Source organism: Lissotriton helveticus, chromosome 3_1 (genome assembly GCF_964261635.1).
Source record: "Lissotriton helveticus chromosome 3_1, aLisHel1.1, whole genome shotgun sequence".
Lineage (NCBI taxonomy): Eukaryota > Metazoa > Chordata > Amphibia > Caudata > Salamandridae > Lissotriton > Lissotriton helveticus.
The window spans coordinates 2,024,610,275-2,024,634,250 of record NC_136061.1 but is presented as its reverse complement, the minus strand read 5'-3'; the positions used below and the strand labels follow the sequence as shown (position 1 = coordinate 2,024,634,250).

General features: G+C 42.7%; 2 protein-coding genes across 6 annotated transcripts in view; one reads left to right on the top strand and one right to left on the bottom strand.

The window, feature by feature from the left end:
• Positions 1–23,976, top strand: part of LOC144825247 (uncharacterized) — a 300,861-nt gene that overhangs the window by 213,891 nt on the left and 62,994 nt on the right. The window lies entirely within an intron of this gene.
• Positions 1–23,976, bottom strand: part of LOC144825246 (F-actin-capping protein subunit alpha-1-like) — a 523,698-nt gene that overhangs the window by 440,713 nt on the left and 59,009 nt on the right. For 3 of the 4 annotated variants that reach the window (XR_013609351.1, XR_013609350.1, XM_078684085.1), the window contains exon 2: positions 2,404–2,558. The exons of the other annotated variant lie outside the window; for it this stretch is intronic. The gene's annotated coding sequence lies outside the window, so the exon portion shown is untranslated. The remainder of the gene's footprint in view (positions 1–2,403; positions 2,559–23,976) is intronic. 4 annotated transcript variants of the gene reach the window in all.

Below are 23,976 nucleotides of genomic sequence, written 5' to 3'. Positions count from 1 at the left end.
TGTGCATTTGGGTAAACATCCCTGATTTTCTTTTACACCCCACCTGTTGCACCACGCATGACGCTGGCACCATCGAAGCTTTGAGCAATTACTTTTCCTTTAGCACATTGCTCAGGGAAAACAATGTTTAATTCATTAAGAATGGCTTAGGCAATTGTTTCTGCAGATGAGTCTTTTAGATGTGTGAAACAATAAAATCTTTCAGCTACCTTGCAATTTCCATCAATGTAGCGGAAGACCAGAACTGACTGTGTCTTAGTAGAGACATCAGTTGTATCATCAGCATGGATAGCTACATAATCAGTGGTTCTCTACTGCTGTATAATATAGTCTCTTATTACTTCCAGCATACAGTCCAGCAATTCATTTTGGATAGTTTTAGAAGTGCCTTTAAACACGTGGCTGTTTTTAAATGTGTTTCCATAGCGCTGTCAATGTTGGAGACAAAATCAACAAGGCCCCTGAACACGCCAGGATTTAGAGACTCTTCAGTTTCATCATGGCCTCGTAATGCCAATTCAAAGGCACCACAAAATCGAATACAGTCAATCAATTTTGATAAAATGTATCGGTTTTTATCCACTTCTGCATTATGTTTTCTTACTCCCACACGGTATGCTTCGTTTAATTGCTGTACAATGTCCGATTTTCCAAAGAGAGATAATTTCAACATATTTGTCAAATGGGATTTACAGGAATCATGTTTTATTATTTTTTCAGCCAGATGCTTTAGGTCAGTAACTCCTGTTTTTGTCCAGGTAACTTCACCTCCAAAGAGTAAGCATGGGAAACAGAATAAAGCATTTTTAGAAGCGCTACCAGTAAGCCACTCAATCCTATCATACCAGGTACTGGTAAAGCGACGTGTGTACCCCTTTCCCCTATCTTTTGTCGACTGCTCAATTTTAATTTAAGGTTTATCAGCTCCTAATGTTTTCACTTGCAGTTTATCTGCATGTGTCAAACCCAAAAATGGGTTTATGAGTAAACTGTCAACTGTGTTCATTGTGTCCAGCAATATATCAGATTGGAAATAGAAAACCTAGCCTGTTTTTTAAAATTCCCTTGGTTGAAGACACAAAAACGATATTACGCAAAATACTAAATAAACACTAATATAAATTGTCATGCACACACAAGCAAAAGCAATTATTCATCCACATCCATCTTCAGTCTGACAGGAATGCAACTGCAGCAGCACGAACAGCTGTTCCCCAAGCGGTATAGCCTTGTAAATATTTGCAGAATTCCTCCTGGGATCCTGTTAATAATTAAAATATGGTGTGAGCTTCGAGGCTAGGTGCCATAGCATGCACAACACCAGTGGTGATTGAAAAGCTTGAGCATGTCAATTCAGTGATCTGCCTAGAATTTAAAGGGTGTACTAATTTTGACTTGACTTTAGATGGCAAATAATACAAAACATATTGAAAAATGTCTTCAAAAGAATGAGAGACTAATTGAGCAATACCCTTTAAAAGGGTTCTAGGCAGATCTCTGATATATCCAGTACTCATCTGTACCCAACACAGCAAAATAAATGCATATTTTTTCAATTAAGAGTTTAACATTGCAGTTAGACCATTTTGATATTCTAGACATTGATGAAATGACCTATTTTACACACAAGACAGACTAAAATTACAGCCTACAGACAGTGCTAGTCCTATCAGTGATCATATTACTAAATGGACAACAGTCAGAACTGTCACAACACATTAGATCGATTTTATATATCCAACTCACTGTACATACTCTGAAAAACATTGCTGTAAAAAATATTGTCGACTGAAAAAACTAGAATGAAAAAAAAACAGTGGCCTAAAACATGGTAAAATGCCATGCATTATAGAGCAAAGATGAGTGTACTGGGATCAGGGGTAAGAGGCATCCTCCTAAAGTAGACAGGAGCATTTAAAATGAGGTGGGATAAAGGGGCCTGAGACTAGCAATGAATTTTAATAATTCAAGTATAATTAGCTTTAAGGGATAGTTAGGAGATTTTAGGGTAGCACTAAGTAGTAGTAGAGGGCTATAATGAACTAGAGTAGTACTTTTTTAAGCAGGAAGAAAGGATAAAATATATGGGCAGTTTGGGGTTTAAAGGCTTTAATGGTGAAAAGCATTAAGAGATTGTAAGGGATTATCAGGCCACAGTTAAATAAATGAAAGTGTATAAAAAAATAAAAGATTTCAAAATCAACATTTTGGGAATTTTCATAGTTTATGATGAAAAACAAAAAATGATTCCCTTGAACTTTCAACTCGCTACAAGCTCACACTCTCTGAACTGTTCTGCTAGGATAAGCCAACAGGCAGTCCTCCACACCTAAAGACCACACAGTTGGCATCCATATACAGCTGAATGTGGACCTTTGCCGTAAATAGAGAACCATGTCCTACCTTGTGGCCTGAGATTAAGGACCACGAAGCTGAGTTTTGATCAATGTCCTGTTACAGCTGAGTCAGAACTACCACTTGTCCTCTTTCGATATCTCTCAGTACTGATCTTGAATGTGATTATATCACAACCAGTTTTAACTCCAATTTTTCATGTGCTAAAAGAATTAAAACAATAATTATTACCAGCAATTACATTGCATTCATGTAATGTTTCAAGCCAATGTGCTTCCTGTACAATAATGTTTTACACAAAACAAATAAAATAATACATTCAGGTGTTTTTTAATGGAATGTGCATGAGTGCAAGTGAGCTCCTGGGTCTCTGCAAGCATGGTGATGTGTGAAATTTTGCGTAGAGTTGAATATTTCTGCAAAGAAGTGCATGCCATGTTTAAACATGAATCTATGTGAACGAATCTGTGTGTATGTTTGAGTATGTGTGCATTTCAGTGAGCATCTGTGCCGCTGGCCCGAACTCTAGAATCCTGTTGAAGTAGTGAGCAGAGGTATGGGAACACCTCATGTGACTAGAGGAGGGATGGTGAGTTAAGGTTTTACACCGGCTACATTCAGGGGGCTAGAGAGTCAGAGGACAGATACGCCAGTGATCATTTCCAGCAACCAGACCCCAAGGTTGAAAACTTTCAGCACCTAGGCCACTGCCACCTCTAAGTAGCCTACAGTCCATCGCCTTTCTGGAAAACAACAGTTGGCATAGGGCGACCCCTTGGTTCTACTTGGAGCACTCTCTGCCAGCCGGGTAAGGAATTTTTTTTGTTTATGACTTGAGCTAACTGACGAAAGTGTTTTACACTGTGGGAAAGCAGGCAGTTTGGCAAGAGATTGGTGATTATTTTTTCCAGGCAGTGCCGAAATGTGATTTTGCCAAGAAACTAAGTGGGACAGACTGCATGCTTTTCAAGACCACGATGCACTTACTGCCAGCGTGCTTGCGCCCTAAATGCAGCTACTCAGAAAGCATGCAAGGTGATTAGGGCCCAGGTGTGCTATAGCTTGAATGAATAAAGCATTCTAGTGTGGTGATGCGGACACCAGCACTAGTCTGACCACTAATGAGTTGTACTTGACAGGACTACAAATGTGAAAGTGAACGCTCTTCAAAATTTCAAAAAGTGTATCTTTTTAACATTTGAAAGCTTTGACATTATCAAGTCAAATTATAGCACCGCACTAAGACTTCATTAAACATAGAAGGAGGGAGGGGCTGACACCTCCACCTGAATAGGGCTATGCCTATTCCAACACAAATAGCTATATAACCGCCTGTAGTGTGCCTGGAGCCAGAGAAGAAAGGGCAGGGGCCTTTTGAGGATCAAAGACAGCCGTCTTTTGTTGTCCCCCCACTTCAAAGACACATTTTGGTATTAGTACTGGACCTCGCTGTGACATCCCCAAATTAGTTCACTTTGGGGTCTGGAGGAGACTCTGCAACTATGAGGTACAACGCTGCTAGGAAGGACTGCCCCTTTGTCACTAGCTTTGCTGTACTGCCTATGCACTCTGCTCAGCTATGTTGGCCTGCTCCCTGCTACCTCTGCAATGAGGGACAACTGGGCCTCTATATCCTACAAGTTCCCAAGAACTTGTTAGCTTTCCCCCTGTTATGGAAGAATCAGGTATATTTATATGTTATTGGGCCACCAGACACACTCACACAGTCTAGCGCCTGCTGTGTTGGCGCTCAGTCACCTTTTGCTACTAGTCGTACTCGACACTGCTGTTTCTGAAGATACCGCAGCGGTGTAGACCTTTACCCTCAGTCAGCACCGGGAGCACCGAGTGGCGTGAGCGCATTCTGGTTGCCTAGCAACACAACGATCTGAGCTCGCTCTCTCCAGGCTCTTTGGGCCGAAGATTCACAAGACTGCATCTACTGTGGCTGAACACCAGTCCTGCCTGCCTCTGTACCTCTTACCAACACGAGCTCCATGTGTGAGGCCCACCAACACAGCAGTATGGGGCCACAGACCTGCCTGTGCTACAGCGGCCATGCCAGAGCCCAACTCCTCTTCCTACCACGTGGACCCCGTGTGCGAGACCGCCGACAATTAGAGCAGTGACTCCAAGCCCCAGGTACTGTCCCGAAGGCCTGTGCAGGCTAACTTCAACCCCCACTGCATTGAAAACCTTTTCGAGGCGGAGGAGGCCGGTGGGCTCATTTGAGGATTGCTGTAACTCCCTCAAAGGTTTCTGAGCACTGTGATGAGCTATTAACGTTACTAGTACTGGCATAACTCTTGATAGACTATTAGATTGTTGTCCTTTAGGCCTGGTTTTAATTACATAAAGATGGTCTATTTTTCTAGAACTAGTGTGGAGTGTTTTGCTTTGTCTTTCACTGTGTTACTTTACTATGCGTTGCAGAAATACTTTACACATTGCCTCTTTGATAAGCCTCCTCTGCGCCAAGCTATCAGACGAGGAGCACAGGTAATCTAGCATCTGAATTAACCTGAGTGGTGGTGGGTACTGCTTGGCTTAGGTGTATACCTTAGCCAAACAAAAACCCCATTTGTAACTGACACATTCAGCAGCGCCTGCTGCTACATGTTGCCTGCTATCATTCCGAGCTGCAATGTGCAAGTGGAGGGGGGCAGCAGCTTATCAGATTTCACCTGGGCCCATAACAAAGGCCGAAGTTAAAGGGCCTTCAGGCCTCCTTCTGTTCCAAGGAGATATCTGGAGCCTCAAACCTAAAAGCAAATGCCTCGACCAATGGGAAACCACTTCCCTCTTCCTGCTGGACCTCTCAGCCGCCTTCAACACCGTTTCCCACCACACCCTCTGCACAAGATTCCACGATGCCAGCATCTGGAACAAAGCCCTGGATAGATCTGCTCCTTCCTCACCGGCCGAACACAGAGAGTAAGACTTCCACCATTCAACTGAAAACCCACAGAGATCAGCTGCAAAGGGTCTCAAGGCTCCTCCCTGAGCCCCAAGCTCTTCAGGCCCCATTTGTAGCCATCGTCAAGAACCACAGACTCAATGTTGTCTCCTACGCCGATAACATCCAGCTGATTCTCTACCTCACAGAAGAACCCACAGCTGCCAAGAGCAACTTCCACAACAGGATAAATGCAGTCACCACCAGGATGAAGGACAGCTGCCTCAAGCTTAACTAACTCAAACAAGACCTAAGTCCTCAACCTGGCATCCACCCCCAAGTGTTGCCACCCCCTCTGCCTTGGTTGACTCTTGGTGGCCCAGGCAGAGGGGGTCTGCAGCACTTGGAACCCCCCCCACGCCCACTGACTACATGCGAAACCTTGGCAACCTCCTGGACTTCTCTCTCTCAAGAAACCACCAAATCAACGTTGTTTATTCCTCCTATTTCCACATGCTCCATCTACTTCATGAAATCTTCCAGTGTGTCCCCAGTGAGTACAGGAAAACTGTCACCCATGAGCTTGTCAGCACTCTATCCAGCACCACCCAGAAACTCCAAAAGAAACTGCAGAACATCAAGAACACCTCCGCCAAACTCATCCTGAACATCCCACGCCGCAGCCACATCACCGGCCACCTGAGAAGGGAAATATCCATTACAACGAATCCAATACAACGCATGCCATTACAACGCATGCCAGATTACAACGCAAGTACCATTACATCGCAATGCTATTACAATGCATAGCATTACAATGCAAAGCATTATAATGCATATACCTTTACCACACATGCCTTTACGTGAATTTCTTTGTATAGGCAAGCATGGTAAAAGCATATGTGTTTTACATGTAAGTATAAGGTAAGTATAGGGTTTAGGGTGGGTTTGGGTTTTGGGGTGTAGGGGTATAGGTTTGTGTTGCCAAGATTAGTTTTAGGGTTCAGGATGGGTATATGTTTTGGGGTGCCAAGGTAAATTTTAGGATTCAGGGTGGGTTTGAATTTTAGGGTGCCCAGGGTAATTTTAGGGCTCGGACAAATTTGGGTTTTGTGGTGCCAAGGGTAATTTAAAGTTTTAGGGTTTGGGGTTGTAAGGGTAATTTTAGGGTTCAGGGTTGGTTTGGGTTTTGGGGTGGTAAGGGTAATTTTAGGGTTTAGGGGGTATGGGTATTAGGGTGGTAAGGGTAATTTTAGAATTTTAAGGGGGTAGGGCTATTGGCACTGGTACAAAGGGTAATTTTGGGGTTGCCTGGGGGTATTAATATATATATATATATATATATATATATATATATATATATATATATATATATATATATATATATATATATATTCACTGAAAAAACCATAGGTTATAGACCATATATAGTTAGGAATTAGCATTTAAAAAACCTTATTTTACTCACACAAAACCATTGAAATTCCATATATAGTTAGTTGCACTAACTATATATCGCGCACCCGCAATCCACTGCTGATGATGTCACATATTACATCATTCATGACATGGTCAGTGACATCACTGATGACATCACTGATGACATCTCAAATGACATCACTGATGACATCACTGATGACATCATCCAGTGACTGTGTGTTTCTATAAAGTTTAAATATGTTTTACCTATTGAAGAATGAGTAGATGTATAACTGTCTGGACGAAGGATTTAGTAGGTGCATGACTGAATGTATGAGTGAGTGATTAAATGTGTCTCACTGAGTGCATGGGTTAGTGACTAAACTGTCTTAATTTGTGCATCATTATGTCTGTTGTTCTGTAAACTGCTGCATGTGTTGATCAGTAGCTATATGATTAACTATATGGGTTATTGATTGATTGTCCAAGTATTTGTATGGGAGACTGAGTGTGTGTGTGGCTGGCTGGGAGGTGTGTGACTCTGTGCAGATCAATGTGTACTTGTATCAATGATTCTATAAGAAAGTAAGTATGTGTTAGTATATGTTTGAAAATGTAAGGTGCTCTATGTTTAACTGTATAGACAAGAAAATGGAAGTGTGATTGATTCTTTACAGGACTGACTAGGTGTGTGAGTAACTCCATGGATGAGTGGCAGAGTGTGAGTGTCTGTATAGATGTATGAGTGCATATGATAGTGTTGTAAAGATGAGTGATTGTATGTATGAATGATTGTATGGGTGAATGAGTGAATGTGTGTGTAGACGTAGGAATCAGTGAGTACGTATGTAGTAACTAGTATTGGTGTGTCAATAGTTTCAAAAATTATACTCTGTTTTTAACACTGGGTGAAACAGAGGTTATATTAAAATGTGAGGAGATGCATTGTATTGTCACATGAATGATATCATCAGTGATGTGGTCATTGATGTCAAATGAGATGTCATCAGTGATGTCATCAGTGATGTCATTTGAGATGTCATCAGTGATGTCATCAGTGATGTCACTGACCATGTCATGAATGATGTAATATGTGACATCATCAGCAGTGGATTGCGGGTGCGCGATATATAGTTAGTGCAACTAACTATATATGGAATTTCAATGGTTTTGTGTGAGTAAAATAAGGTTTTTTAAATGCTAATTCCTAACTATATATGGTCTATAACCTATGGTTTTTTCAGTGAATTTTCAAGGTTTTGTAAATGCTAATTCCTAACTATATATGGTCTATAACCTATGGTTTTTTCAGTGAATTTCAATGGTTTTTTAATAGCAAATATCATAAGCTGTCGAATGTCAAGTACGTGGTAAGTGAAAACATTTTCGTGTTTATGCACACTGATCTGCTTTGAATGGTGCCCCCCCCCCCCCTCATTTCTATTAGGAGTACTCTCTCTTTGCACATAGTGAAGGGTAGTTAACGCAGGCCTTTGCCCCCGTTGTAATACGTCGTGCCTGCTTCTCTCTCCATTTGATTGATTGTTATCCAAGTATTTACTGTTTTAGAATTGGTTCTCTTTGGTTCATTCTCTATTTACAAACAAACACAGAGTCGCAATACTCTGTTTAGTCTTTGCAGATAACGAAAAATCGTGTAAAAAAAAAAGAAAAGGAATCGAGCAAAATCAGTAGGCCACTAATGGGATCTCTTTTTGACCTCGCTAAAATAGAAACATTAGGAACAACCCCTCATGACAAATACAAAACTAGTGAAATGAACTGAGCTCCACACAATGATGGCTGCAAAACAGCTCGGCTCCGCCACCCACCCCGCCCAAAATAACGATAAAAAGCGGCTGCCATGATTGGTTGCGGAATGGCCACGACGGAGCTACGAAATGGTGCTGCTCTCATGCTAACCCCAGCTTCAGTCTGAAACATCCAGAAACACTGTAGACTACCAATTCGATCAGTTCTGGTAGCGCCCCAATGTAACCCGGTAGAGAAGAACTAGCCCTCCCCTCTTTGACTGATGGTTCTTGTTGCCTGTCCCTTCTGTTGTCATTTAACAGAACTATTTAGCCTGCTGAAAGGGGTTGTGTTCCGACCGCTGGTTGGTGGACACATTTTGACTATATTCTGGACCTGCGTTGTCGCGTAATGCGTCATATGACGCGCCGCGTTAGCGCATCCGGAAGTCATCCGGGGCGCGCAGCGCGTAACGTAAGCATAACAAGTCATGTGACTTGTTAATAAAACTTTTCATTGGTTCATTTTACTTTTCTTATTCTAATGATGAAAGGCTTGGTCATATGACCTAAAAATTACGCTTTTTATTACTTCCGAACATTATTTTTTCTTAAATATATGTTATAATGTTCCAGGCTAATGTACTTTCCCGGAAAATTTACAACTGTCCTGCAAGTAAAATATATTCTTTTTTCGAGAAAAAGAGCGTTTCTTCGTCCCATGACGGAGCCGTTGAGCAAAAGAGGGTCGACCTGCTGTCTTAGTCGCCGATACGCCTGAATATGAGATTCTTATCGATCACTTTATGTTGCAGGAATAGAAAACACAACAGCCCTTGACCATTTATCTTTACTGCGTTCCTTCGTATTATACCTTTTACCCTTCATGTAATTGGTCTGCTTTATTTCACTTGCCTTTTAATGATTCTAAAACAGTGACTATTATTAAAAACTTTACCAATGTATATACTACTACCATGTTTTCTTTTAAAAACCTTTATTGTGAAAATTTCATTATACAAATACGAGCCTATAACCACGTGGGCCTGCCACAGAGCAAACTGTAATCGTATATGATGAATAGACATTTACACTGTAGAGGAACGTAACGGGCGGGCCATTAGGTTGCAAGAACTAAGGTGTCTAACAGTTACGGAATCGGTGGACGTACATTTTATAATTAAAATACGACAGGGCCACTTACAATAAAATTATCTAGATATACATTTGCGGGCAAGTACCATGGGTGACGTTAATTCGAACTTTCAACAGTACAGTAATCAATAACACATCAGAACTTAATATCAATAGGGATGTCGAAATATTCAATCAATTCTCGTCCCCGCCCGCCATGTGCTTCAAAACTGCATACGTATCTCGTGATTTCAAGGTTCTGCAACCAGTACACAACAAGGAGTTACGAGTCCCATTTATTCCGGCGCCATTTTGGGCGAGGACGGGCAGGTCCAGGATATAGTCAAAATGTCTCTACCAACCATCGACTATGATGACGTTCATATGCTGTATTTATTAGAGTAACACTCATCTGTCCACATGAAATTAATTTGCCACAATCTAAACATGTCATTTTAATCTTTCCAAAGTTCTTCTAAATATTTGGGACCGTTTCCCTTGCCTCTGAAGCTCTCAGTGCCACTTCTTTGATGAATGTACTAGCAGGTCAGGGGTTCTCCTCCAAATCTCTCTTTTATGCAGCACTATAATTAATTGGTGCCACCTCTCCATATGACGATGCATAGTATAGTTACCACAACTATATTTTTTTTCGGTTCCTCTGGAGAGTTCATCGTGGCAGATGAAGCGTGTAACGTACCGGGCATTTACCTTTTTTGAATGTACAGGAAAGGAAAAAAAAATCGAGCGTCCGAGTTCTAAGGTGTCCCAGGGCCATTTTAGTGGACCAGGCCCAAATCCAAAGAACAGGCCGCCATTTTGAGAGTCCTCTTGCAGCCGCCTGTCGCTGTAGCATCAAGAGCAGCCGAAACTCAGCTGAATGGCAACTGAAACGGTAAAGGGGCGCCCCACTACATTTCAGCATTGTAGGATGACCACACCAGTACAGCAACTTGCTAGACAGCACCTCGGTGCCATCCGGATCTCGGCGCCCCACTGCAGATGAAGTGCCTCTCAACTATGAAACCACCACGGTGACATCCGGATCTTGGCGCGTTGTGCTGCCTTCGGCCTATTCGCACATCGGTCCGCTACTGACGCCATCTCACAGGCTAATGGGGCGACCCACGCCGAGTTTCAGCATTGTAGGATGACCACACCAGTACAGCAACTTGCTGGACATCACCTCGGTGCCATCCGAATCTTGGCATCTCAACGCCTAGTGGTATCTTCCATACAGAAAATCTTATTACGCTGCCTTTGGCCCCATTCGCACATCAGTCCGCAACTTAGACATCACCTCGGTGCCATCCGGATCTTGGCATCTCAGCGCCTTGTGGTGTCAGTCAGAAAATATTGTTGCGCTGCCTTTGGCCCCATTCGCACATCAGTCCGCTACTGACACCATCTCACAGGCCAACAGGGCGCCCCACGCCGACTTTTACCATTGTACGATGGCCACACCAGTGGCACAACTTGCTAGACATCACCTCGGTGCCATCCGAATCTTGGCATCTCAACGCCTAGTGGTATCTTCCATACAGAAAATATTGTTACGCTGCCTTTGGCCCCATTCGCACATCGGTCCGCAACTTAGACATCACCTCGGTGCCATCCGGATCTTGGCATCTCAGCGCCTTGTGGTGTATTCTCTTCAGAAAATATTGTTGCGCTGCCTTTGGCCCCATTCGCACATCGGTCCGCAACTTAGACATCACCTCGGTGCCATCCGGATCTTGGCATCTCAGCGCCTTGTGGTGTCTTCTACTCCGAAAATATTGTAGAAAATATTGTTGCGCTGCCTTTGGCCCCATTCGCACATCAGTCCGCTACTGACACCATCTCACAGGCCAACAGGGCGCCCCACGCCGACTTTTACCATTGTACGATGGCCACACCAGTGGCACAACTTGCTAGACACCACCTCGGTGCCATCCGGAGCTTGGCATCTCAGCGCCTTGTGGTGTCTTCTAGTCAGAAAATATTGTTGCGCTGCCTTTGGCCCCATTCGCACATCGGTCCGCTACTGCCGCCATCTCACAGGCCAACGGGGCGCCCCACGCCGACTTTCAGCATTGTAGGATGGCCACACCAGTGCGGCAACTTACTAGACACCACCTCGGTGCCATCCGGATCTTGGCGCGTTGTGCTGCCTTCGGCCTATTCGCACATCGGTCCGCTACTGACGCAAACTCACAGGCCAACGGGGCGCCCCACGCCGACTTTCAGCATTGTAGGATGGCCACACCAGTGCTGCAACTTGCTGGACACCACCTCGGTGCCATCCGGATCTTGGCGCGTTGTGTTGCCTTCGGCCTATTCGCACATCGGTCCGCTACTGACGCCGCCTCACGTGCCAACGTATTTTCTCCGCATTTTATACCCTATGCCACATAACAGGTCATGTGACTTGTTTATAAAACTTTTCATTGGTTCATTTTACTTTTGGTTTCCTAATGATGGAAGGCTTGATCATATGACCTAAAAACAACACTTTTCATTGGATGAAAACTTTTTTTTTTCCCAAACGATAAAAGCCCCACCTTGTTTCTGGATGTTTCAGACTGAAGCTGGCGTCAGCATGAGAGCACCACCATCTCGTAGCTCCGTCGTGGTCATTCCTTGAGCAATCATGGCAGCCGCTCCCCACCAGAAGCCTGCAGGAGTCGGGGCCCCCAAAACTTTTGATGAATTCTCAATGCGGAGGGGACGCTTTCGAGAATGGGGTCCAAGACCTAGCAGACAAGCGTCCGATTTCCAAGGTGTCCCAGGGCCATTTCAGTGGACCAGGCCCAAAAAGGAAAGAGCCTGCCGCCATTTTGAGAGTCCTGTGACAGCCGCCTATCGCTGCACCGCAAGAGTGGGCGCAACTCAGCTGAATTGGTGCTTTTGACACAGTGGACCAAAAACGGACGGAATGGCAACTGAAACGGTAAAGGGGCGCCCCACTACAACAGATGACACTCCACCTGGAGAGGCCCGTTCACACCGCCTCCCCCGGGGCGCCCCACGCCGTTATTCGGAGCAGCATTGTAGGATACCAAAACCAGTGCGGCAACTTACTGGACATCACCTTGGTGCCATCGTTCTGCTGCCTTGGAACTATTCGCACAACACTTTGCTACTGATGACCCACCCCCCGCGACGCCCCACGCCGTTATTTGCTGGGTGGCAACTTACTAGACATCACTTTCGTGTCATCTAGATTTCGGCGCGTTCTGCTGCCTTGGAACTATTCGCACAACAGTTTGCTACTGATGACCCACCCCCCGCGACGCCCCACGCCGGAAATCTGGACGTTGTGCTGCGTTGGGACTATTCGCACAGCCGACCGCTACTTCGTTGTTTTTCCCTAAAAATGTTTATATGTTATTACTATTTTTGTTTTCTTGTATATATTTATAAATTATTAAAGTTTTATAATCTTACTACTTTGTCGGAGTGCTATATATTTTTAATGTGACACATAATTGTAAAAACTTTAATGTACAAAGAGTCATCCCTGGAATCTTCCGCTTCACGCTCGGTCCCCTCCCCAATCACAATACAGGATGGTTTTCAGATAATAGCAACGCTTCTGCTGTGACGGATCTCATCGAGTGTGGGCCTTGATCTACTATAACTCCTTTGAAGAGGGGTGATTCTTTACAGCTGTGGCCATAAACTACATCTGCAGGGCTAGCTGATAGCCTAGGACCGGCCTGGACAATCGGACACAGAGGAAAAGGAGTGTCAGAGGGTGCGGTAGTGAATAGGGCGAAAGGGAGGTGTCGGGCGGGCACAGGGTGTGATTCTCAGGGAAGAGCAGCGCAGATGGGGGGAGGTTTATTACCCATGCATAAGACAGAGAGCGGGGGTGACCACTGCCTGGGTGAGATGCTTGCGAGGGTGGGGAGCCATGCTAAGGATCGACAGCGTGCACAGAGTGGGTCTGGTCAAGGCATCTAAAATGGCTGCCGTGCACGACAAAAGTGTGGCATTTAAAAAAAAACAAGATGGCGCAGACAATGTTTTTCAACACTTCCTGATTTCCTTCGAATCGAACGTTAACAGACGTTGGGGCATATTACCAAAGTTAAGCGATATTTATCCCTAACGATGCATTGCAAAGATTTTTTTACCGTCAGAAATTATCGCACATAAACCTTGCTATTATCAAGGTTTATCGCAAATACGATAAAAAACGACCGCAATGCATTAATATCGCTGAAAACTCAGCGATATTCATGCATTACCGAGCTAATGCTCTTAGCCATGTTATCCACCTCCCATTGGATAACATGGCTAAGAACTGCTCAGGGCAGCTGTTACTTTTTGGAGATATTCGCGCTTATCTCGAATATTTCCAAAAGTTGATAATAGGAGATAGCGATGTTAGCGACTGTTTCCAGTCGCTAACATCTTGGCATGCCCACTTTGCATGTCATTAGTGATAAATATCACTCACATGCAAAGTGGGGCCCAAGATGGTCGCTATCTCCTACTAGCCGTCGCTAACTGGTGTTAGCAACAGCTAGGTAATACAGATATAATTTTATCTCCGCGAAGCGGAGCGCTGTTACAGATATATATCTTGTTTTTGAACGTTAATTTCTCAAAATGCACTGAAGCACATATATTGAGACCTAGCAAAGGCACATCGGGCTACCAGTCCCTAATATTTTACCAAGTTTCGTGCAAATCCATTCAGCCGTTCGATTATTATTATTATTTTTTTTTTTTGCCCCGCGGGGCCCTTTTAAAACCTCCACATCAAACCTAGGGGGTCAGCGAGGATCTACTATGCCCCCTTATGGTCATTTGCCCCTTCGCTTTGGCCTCCTCTTGTCTCTCGATCCTACCGAGAGACAAGATGGCGGCCGCTACGTACTGTTTGGAATGATTACAGACACCGGAGAGCCAATCAGCTTCGCTTCGCAAAGCTCCGTAACGCGAAAAGTACGCGAAGCGGTGCGCTGTTACAGATATATATCTTTTTTTGAACGTTAATTTCTCAAAATCCACTGAAGCACATATATTGAGACCTAGCAAAGGCACATCGGGCTACCAGTCCCTACAATTTTGCCAAGTTTCGTGCAAATCCATTCAGCCGTTCGATTATTATTATTATTTTTTTTTTTCCCCCCGCGGGGCCCTTTTAAAACCTCCACATCAAACCTAGGGGGTCAGCGAGGATCTACTATTCCCCCTTATGGTCATTTGCCCCTTCGCTTTGGCCTCCTCTTGTCTCTCGATCCTACCGAGAGACAAGATGGCGGCCGCTACGGACTGTTTGGAATGTTGACAGACGCCGGAGAACCAATCAGCTTCGCTTCACAAAGCTCCGTTGCGCGAAAAGTACGCGTCCTGGGACGCTGCCCGGTCCGCTGTTACAGATATATATCTTTTTTTAAACGTTAATTTCTCAAAATCCACTGGAGCACATATATTGAGACCTACAAAAGGCACAGTCCCTACAATTTTGCCAAGTTTCGTGCAAATCCATTCAGCCGTTCGGGCTAAAAGTGAGGCCAACCGCCCTATGGAAAACTCAATGTTAAAAACACGTTTTGGGACCCCCCTTTTTTCTCAACCCCCCCTGGACGAAACCCCCCCCAATTTTCAGGGGCTGCTCAGAAACAAAATGTGCCATTTTCCTGAAAATTTCAGCCAATTCCGTCCACAAACGCCAAAGTTATTAGACATAGAATTTTCAAAAAACCCATAGAGAAAAAATCCTAACTATATATACCTACTGGCGACCGCCAGTAGGTAATACATATATATACATACATATACATATATACATACATGTATATATATTCACTGAAAAAACCATAGGTTATAGACCATATATAGTTAGGAATTAGCATTTACAAAACCTTGAAAATTCACTGAAAAAACCATAGGTTATAGACCATATATAGTTAGGAATTAGCATTTACAAAACCTTATTTTACTCACACAAAACCATTGAAATTCCATATATAGTTAGTTGCACTAACTATATATCGCGCACCCGCAATCCACTGCTGATGATGTCACATATTACATCATTCATGACATGGTCAGTGACATCACTGATGACATCACTGATGACATCTCAAATGACATCACTGATGACATCACTGATGACAACATCCAGTGACTGTATGTTTCTGTAAAGTTAAAATGTGTCTTACATATTGAAGAATGAGTGCAAGTATAAGTGTCTGGACAAAGGATTTAGTAGGTGCATGACTGAATGTATGAGTGAGTGATTAAATGTGTCTCACTGAGTGCATGGGTTAGTGACTAAACTGTCTTAATTTGTGCATCATTATGTCTGTTGTTCTGTAAACTGCTGCATGTGTTGATCAGTAGCTATATGATTAACTATATGGGTTACTGATTGATTGTCCAAGTATTTGTATGGGAGACTGAGTGTGTGTGTGGCTGGCTGGGAGGTGTGTGACTCTGTGCAGATCAATGTGTACTTGTATCAATGATTGTATAAGAAGGTAAGTGTGTGTTAGTATATGTTTGAAAATGTAAGGTGCTCTATGTTTAACTGTATAGACAAGAAAATGGAAGTGTCATTGATTCTTTACAGGACTGACTAGGTGTGTGAGTAACTCCATGGATGAGTGGCAGACTGTGAGTGTCTGTATAGGTGTATGAGTGCATATGATAGTGTTGTAAAGATGAGTGATTGTGTGTATGAATGATTGTATGGGTGAATGAGTGAATGTGTGTGTAGACATAGGAATCAGTGAGTGCGTATGTAGTAACTAGTATTGGTGTGTCAATGGTTTCAAAAATTATACTCCGTATTTAACACTGGGTGAAACAGAGGTTATATTAAAATGTGAGGAGATGCATTGTATTGTCACATGAATGATATCATCAGTGATGTGGTCATTGATGTCAAATGAGATGTCATCAGTGATGTCATCAGTGATGTCATTTGAGATGTCATCAGTGATGTCATCAGTGATGTCACTGACCATGTCATGAATGATGTAATATGTGACATCATCAGCAGTGGATTGCGGGTGCGCGATATATAGTTAGTGCAACTAACTATATATGGAATTTCAATGGTTTTGTGTGAGTAAAATAAGGTTTTTTAAATGCTAATTCCTAACTATATATGGTCTATAACCTATGGTTTTTTCAGTGAATTTTCAAGGTTTTGTAAATGCTAATTCCTAACTATATATGGTCTATAACCTATGGTTTTTTCAGTGAATTTCAATGGTTTTTTAATAGCAAATATCATAAGCTGTCGAATGTCAAGTACGTGGTAAGTGAAAAAATTTTCGTGTTTATGCACACTGATCTGCTTTGAATGGTGCCCCCCCCCCTCATTTCTATTAGGAGTACTCTCTCTTTGCACATAGTGAAGGGTAGTTAACGCAGGCCTTTGCCCCCGTTGTAATACGTCGTGCCTGCTTCTCTCTCCATTTGATTGATTGTTATCCAAGTATTTACTGTTTTAGAATTGGTTCTCTTTGGTTCATTCTCTATTTACAAACAAACACAGAGTCGCAATACTCTGTTTAGTCTTTGCAGATAACGAAAAATCGTGTAAAAAAAAAAGAAAAGGAATCGAGCAAAATCAGTAGGCCACTAATGGGATCTCTTTTTGACCTCGCTAAAATAGAAACATTAGGAACAACCCCTCATGACAAATACAAAACTAGTGAAATGAACTGAACTCCACACAATGATGGCTGCAAAACAGCTCGGCTCCGCCACCCACCCCGCCCAAAATAACGATAAAAAGCGGCTGCCATGATTGGTTGCGGAATGGCCACGACGGAGCTACGAAATGGTGCTGCTCTCATGCTAACCCCAGCTTCAGTCTGAAACATCCAGAAACACGAGTAGACTGAGAATGAGTGAATGTGTGTGTAGACATAGGAATCAGTGAGTGCGTATGTAGTAACTAGTATTGGTGTGTCAATGGTTTCAAAAATTATACTCCGTATTTAACACTGGGTGAAACAGAGGTTATATTAAAATGTGAGGAGATGCATTGTATTGTCACATGAATGATATCATCAGTGATGTGGTCATTGATGTCAAATGAGATGTCATCAGTGATGTCATTTGAGATGTCATCAGTGATGTCATCAGTGATGTCACTGACCATGTCATGAATGATGTAATATGTGACATCATCAGCAGTGGATTGCGGGTGCGCGATATATAGTTAGTGCAACTAACTATATATGGAATTTCAATGGTTTTGTGTGAGTAAAATAAGGTTTTGTAAATGCTAATTCCTAACTATATATGGTTTATAACCTATGGTTTTTTCAGTGAATTTTCAAGGTTTTGTAAATGCTAATTCCTAACTATATATGGTCTATAACCTATGTTTTTTTCAGTGAATTTCATTGGTTTTTTAACAGCTAATATCTGTAGCTGTAAAATGTATTCTTCTTTAAATCCAAAAATATATTTTATATGTTTATGAATAATTTTTTTTTAAATATTTTTTTTTCTTCGTTCCCGCTTCGCGAATCGGGAAGCTTCCCGTTAGCTGACCTTGATGCCGCGAAATAGACCGCGAGCCGGTAAACGTTTCTTTACCGCAACTGCCGCGTTAGAAAACAACATCGTGACGCCTCCCGTCCGCATGACGTTTCACGTTGTCGCGTGATACGTCATATGACGTGCTACGTTAGCAAACTGGTACGCTTACCGAGTCGCAAAGCACAGGTTTCTGGAAGCAAAGCGGGAGGCCCTGCAAAGCGCTTAACGTAAACACAGCAGGTCATGTGACTTGGTAATAACACTTTTCATTGGTTCATTTCACTTTTGGTTTCCTAATGATGTAAGACTAGGTCATATAATCTAAAATGAACACTTTTCATTGGTTGAGAACTCTTGTTTTTCCCAAATGATGAAAATCCCTCCTTCTTTCCTCACTCTGACTTTCATCATTGTGAGAGAAAGACCCTTTGTTACCAGTGAGCAATGGCTTCTTTAGTAGCTTCAGCTGGTGCTTCCCCACCACCTCCACCACATCCAAGGAAGAGTGGACCACCTGCTCAAGTTATAATTCAACAAGAAGAGGAAGAAGAGGAACAGGACGACGAGCACGAAGAGAGGCAGTTTTTGCCTGAGGAGCCCAGGACGTCTCACCGGAAAGAAAACTTCATTTGGCAATTTTTTAAAATTCCCAAAGGTCAGAAAAAAGTAAATGCAAGATACGTAACTTGCCTTATATGTCAAGATAGACTGTCCAGAGGGACCGACAAAAAATACAGCTTCGGAAACTACACAATGCATCGCCATATGACTAGGTGGCATCCTAACAACTACAGTGCTGCACAGTTTCGGAACGACCTAGATAATCTCCCTATTATGGCCAGAAGATCTGTTGTACCGGAAGTAACGGGACCAGAGGGCAGGGAGATGGTGCCATATATACAAATGAGATTTGGTGAAGTAAAACAAGTCTGCGTACATTGCAGTGGATTCATTTGCTACAGAGAAAGTAGCATCACTCTGATCAACAGAGCTATTGACAATCATATGCAAGTTTGTACGAAACGCCCCAAATAATAAATACTTTTTTTTTGTTTTGTTGCTCCTGTTGAGCCCTTTACAATGAATCGTTTTCATTGCCCCCTCCAAGAAAAACCCAAAAAAATATAAAACTGTTCAGAAAAATTCAAAAAAAGTAAAAAAATGTTCAGAAAAATAATAAAAAAAATATAAAACAACAAAAACAATAAAAAAAAAGTTCTTTTCAGAACTACCTCCCCGTTATTAAAAAATTGGTACAATATTTGGAACTGTGCCAACCTCTATTTCTCGTAGTTCGCTTCCCAGTTCGCTCGCCGGTACGCGAACCGGAAGCGAACCAAAAACAGTAAGTATAAGGGAAGGAAACAGACACTTATGTTAAAAGAAAGACAGCTATAGGGGAGTAAACTAGAGATACTATTACCCGTAATCCACTGCTGATGATGTCACATATTACATCATTCATGACATGCTCAGTGACATCATCAGCAGAGGATTGCGGGTTTTTTGGCAACGTGCCTTATCCACGGTTTAATAACGCTGCCTTTTGCTTTATATAAGTTTTCAAATTGTATGAAATATATACCAATAGGTCGTTATGAACCTTTAGGTAGTGCTTTTCTTCATGAGGTCTGGTCGCTTCCATACACATACAGATGTTTCAAAGATGATCAAGAAGTTTATCTGAATGGAGAGGAATGCACTGAGACGCCAGATCATTCACTAATGTGTAGGCACATACAGTTACACGGTTCATGCAACAAACACCGACCAAATATGGCTTGCGTGTTGCAAGGCACGCCAGTTCCTGCTATCATCCCCACGTTCAAGTTGTTGGAAAATGGTAGTTATTTGATGCTCAATAATGAAGATTGTTCTGGGTTAATTAAAAGTATTCCTTTTATCGTAACAGTAAGTGAACGGGTTATTTGCTGCAAAAATTTTCTATTTCCTCCCACACATGAACATAGGGAGTTTTCAATCTGGCCACAAATACCAACCTTGGGAGCAGATTTCAACGGCATGGCAAGAATAAGAGCTCTTTTGTCTCAGAGAGAGGTGGCCTTGAGTTCGGCCCGTGAAACTTTCGTGCTTCACATAGCGAACACCCGTACAGAGGTGCAGACCCTTTTCAATACTGATTCGCCTTTGCATTTCAGCAAGATGGTTCGGACTATCTTTAACGCGTCCTCCACAAAGGCCCTGGCGCACTTTTTTAAAGTTGTTACCAGTGGTCTCGTGACTTCATTTGAGAAAATCTTTGGAGTCATCCCTGCTTTCTTTCATTCTATTTTCTCCACTGTGCTTCGTGGTTTGCCATTTTTACTTGCATTACCAGCGGACGCTCTTGTGCTTTTTTACATTTTTAAATAGGGATGTCCCTCCTGTGCAATCTCCCGCCCTGCAGCTGCTGACACTGTTCCGCAATCGCATGCTAGAATATTATGGCACAATGCCGTTGGCGATATTAAGCACGGCATATGGATTATCTTTTCGATTCTCCTACTTCACCTGTGTCCAGCCTGTATTTCACTGCCTGACCTGTGATTTCGATTGGGCCATTGATTTGTGTCTCTGCGGACCGGTTTCTCCTGACGTCGACTTTAATCAGCTGATGACTCCTATCATTACTCACGAGTTGGTTTGTCCTGGCGAAAGGATTATGGCTGTGGCATTGATGCATGGACTAATTGGTCCCTGGAATTTACTGGCGGCAACACAGTCTTTCTTGGAACAGAGCTTTCTTGAAAACCCACCGAGCTGTCCTCTGATGGTGATAGAGGATCCGGTGCTGGGAGAGCACGTATGTTCTTTTCCGCTTTTAAATTGGATGGCTGAACTCTTTTCGGATGAAGACGGTGACTTCCTATTGGAGGCTGTTGCAGCTTATTTTGCATACACAGTTATGTCATAGACCTTTTTCATGTTTGATATGCTGAGTACTAGCATTTCATTGACAATTCATTGACTTATTTGTCAAGTTTTTATTATTTAGCTTGCCTATTGGCTTAAGACTCGATAAAGTACTTGGCTGTTTTATTTTTCTTTAGCATTAAATTTTCCTAGTTTTTAATGTTTTACCTTGCGGACCGTCCACATATAAACTTGCAATCTGCTCTCATGAGATGGCACTTCTATTATCTTATTCAGTTCGTTTCCGGATCATGGGGAGGTGTCATCTAGGTCCTGGATATCTTTACACCGTGTTAAGTTAGCATGGGCTCATTACCGGTTTAAACGCCATTTTTCCTTTTTTGCAACTTCTGCACACGACACTTAGTTGTTGCTTTAGCTTTCAACCTAGTAGTTCATTGTGGTTTACATGAGAATAATATGTTATTGCTCTACTATCTGCTTTGCTTGTTAAACTATATCTGTACAGCGAGTGCTGAAGTTTCAAGAACAACACGATACAGAATTGTTATGAGGTCTGATCTGCACGACTTCATACTCATAACATAAGTGCAGCTTCTGCCAATTCTGGGCATGAGGCGGGTTTTATATTGCTTTGCCGAACACACATACACAACAGTTGATGCGGTTCACATGAAGAGAGAGCTGGTGTATGCTGATGTGATTCCTTCAAATCTAAGACACTAAAGTATGGGCACGCCCTAAACCAACACAAACAGACCTTCTTAGCAAATAATATAATATGTGTATTAGGGAGGGTGAGATATAAGCAGCCGCGGGCCGTGGAGGGAGTTACGGTGGGGCAGGGAGGCGGGGAGGGGGAGGGGCAGGGTGGAGCCCTCTCCACCCTGCCCCTCCCCCTCCCCGCCTCCCTGCCCCACCGTAACTCCCTCCACGGCCCGTGGCTGCTTATAAGTGTTGATAACTCTTATTCATTTACAGCATGTTAACATACTGTCACCATTCGCTTTTTATGTACTAGTAACTATGCTGGTAATTTTGCTACTGATAATATGTGTACTTGTATTATCTAAGATACTACGCCTGAGAAGAAGGCATTAGTAAATAAACATTTCAAATACACATGTGTTCTTCTTAACTCCATGTTCTGGTTTCTAAGAAATATATAACGACCGACTGTTCATGAGTTCCACGTATCCTGAGGTACTATAAGTTCATATTCTGGATTGTCTAAACATTGAGAGTTTGTTATATCCAATGTGACACTGTACCTAGCTTGCTAAGGGGTTTTTGATTACTAAGGTGAGTTTTGGGGCACCCTAATTCGCCGAGGTTCCAATCCTCTGTCCACAGTTCTGTGTGAGAACAGAAACCCTGCGACAGGGGCACCCCCGACCCTTGCTGGAGCTTCATCACACTTGCGATACAACTCCAGCAATGCGCCACCTTTACGGCACAGATACATCACGCATCTGTGCTGTTTTTGCCCCATGATGCGCCGCATTGTAAATGCAGCACACCATAGGTGACGGAACAGTGGCACAGAATGACTAACACATCCCTCGTGATGCGCCAGTCATCATAAATCTATCCCTATACTTCTTATCTTGTTCGAGATGAACCGCCATATGTATCATCAAAGTTTTTTGCATTTCCTAAATAGCGAACTTTAAGGAATAAATAGCGATTCTTTACCATTCCTAGTTTGCGATGAGCTATTTGCTAATTACAAATTACCCATTCATTTCCTTCATTTCCATAGGGCGGTTGGACTCACTTTTAGCTCGAACGGCTGAATGGATTTCCACGAAACTTGGCAAAATTGTAGGGACTGGTAGCCCGATGTGCCTTTGCTATGTCTCAAGATATATGCTCCAGTGGTTTTTACGAAAATTAACTTTGAAAAATATATATTGGGCTACATTGGCCTATATATATGTTGGAGCCCAAATGTAGCCCAATGTAGCCCAATGAAGCCCAATGAAGCCCAATGTAGCCCAATGTAGCCCAAAGATGGCCGCCAGAGACAAAAAAAACAAATGTAGCCCAAATATCAGCCAGATGTAGCCCAACTATAGCCCAGTAACAGAATGACCAATCAGCTTCGCAAACCTCCGTTACGCGAAGCGGAGCGCTGTTACAGATATATATCTTTTTTTGAACGTTAATTTCTCAAAATCCACTGGAGCACATATATTGAGACCTAGCAAAGGCACATCGGGCTACCAGTCCCTAATATTTTACCAAGTTTCGTGCAAATCCATTCAGCCGTTCGATTATTATTATTATTTTTTTTTTTGCCCCGCGGGCCCTTTTAAAACCTCCACATCAAACCTAGGGGGTCAGCGAGGATCTACTATGCCCCCTTATGGTCATTTGCCCCTTCGCTTTGGCCTCCTCTTGTCTCTCGATCCTACCGAGAGACAAGATGGCGGCCGCTACGGACTGTTTGGAATGTTTACAGACGCCGGAGAACCAATCAGCTTCGCTTCACAAAGCTCCGTTGCGCAAAAAGTCCGCGAACCGGAGCGCTTCCCGGTCCGCTGTTACAGATATATATCTTTTTTTGAACGTTAATTTCTCAAAATCCACTGAAGCACATATATTTAGACCTACAAAAGGCACATCGGGCTACCAGTCCCTACAATTTTGCCAAGTTTCGTGCAAATCGATTCAGCCGTTCGGGCTAAAAGTGAGGCCAACCGCCCTATGGAAAAGTCAATGTTAAAAACACGTTTTGGGACCCCCCTTTTTTCTCGACCCCCCCTGGACGAACCCCCCCCCAATTTTCAGGGGCTGCTCAGAAACAAAATGTGCCATTTTCCTGAAAATTTCAGCCAATTCCGTCCACAAACGCCAAAGTTATTAGACATAGAATTTTCAAAAATCCCATAGAGAAAAAATCCTAACTATCTATACCTACTGGCGACCGCCAGTAGGTAATATATATATATATATATATATATATATATATATATATATATATATATATATATATATATATATATATATATATATATATATATATATATACATACATATATT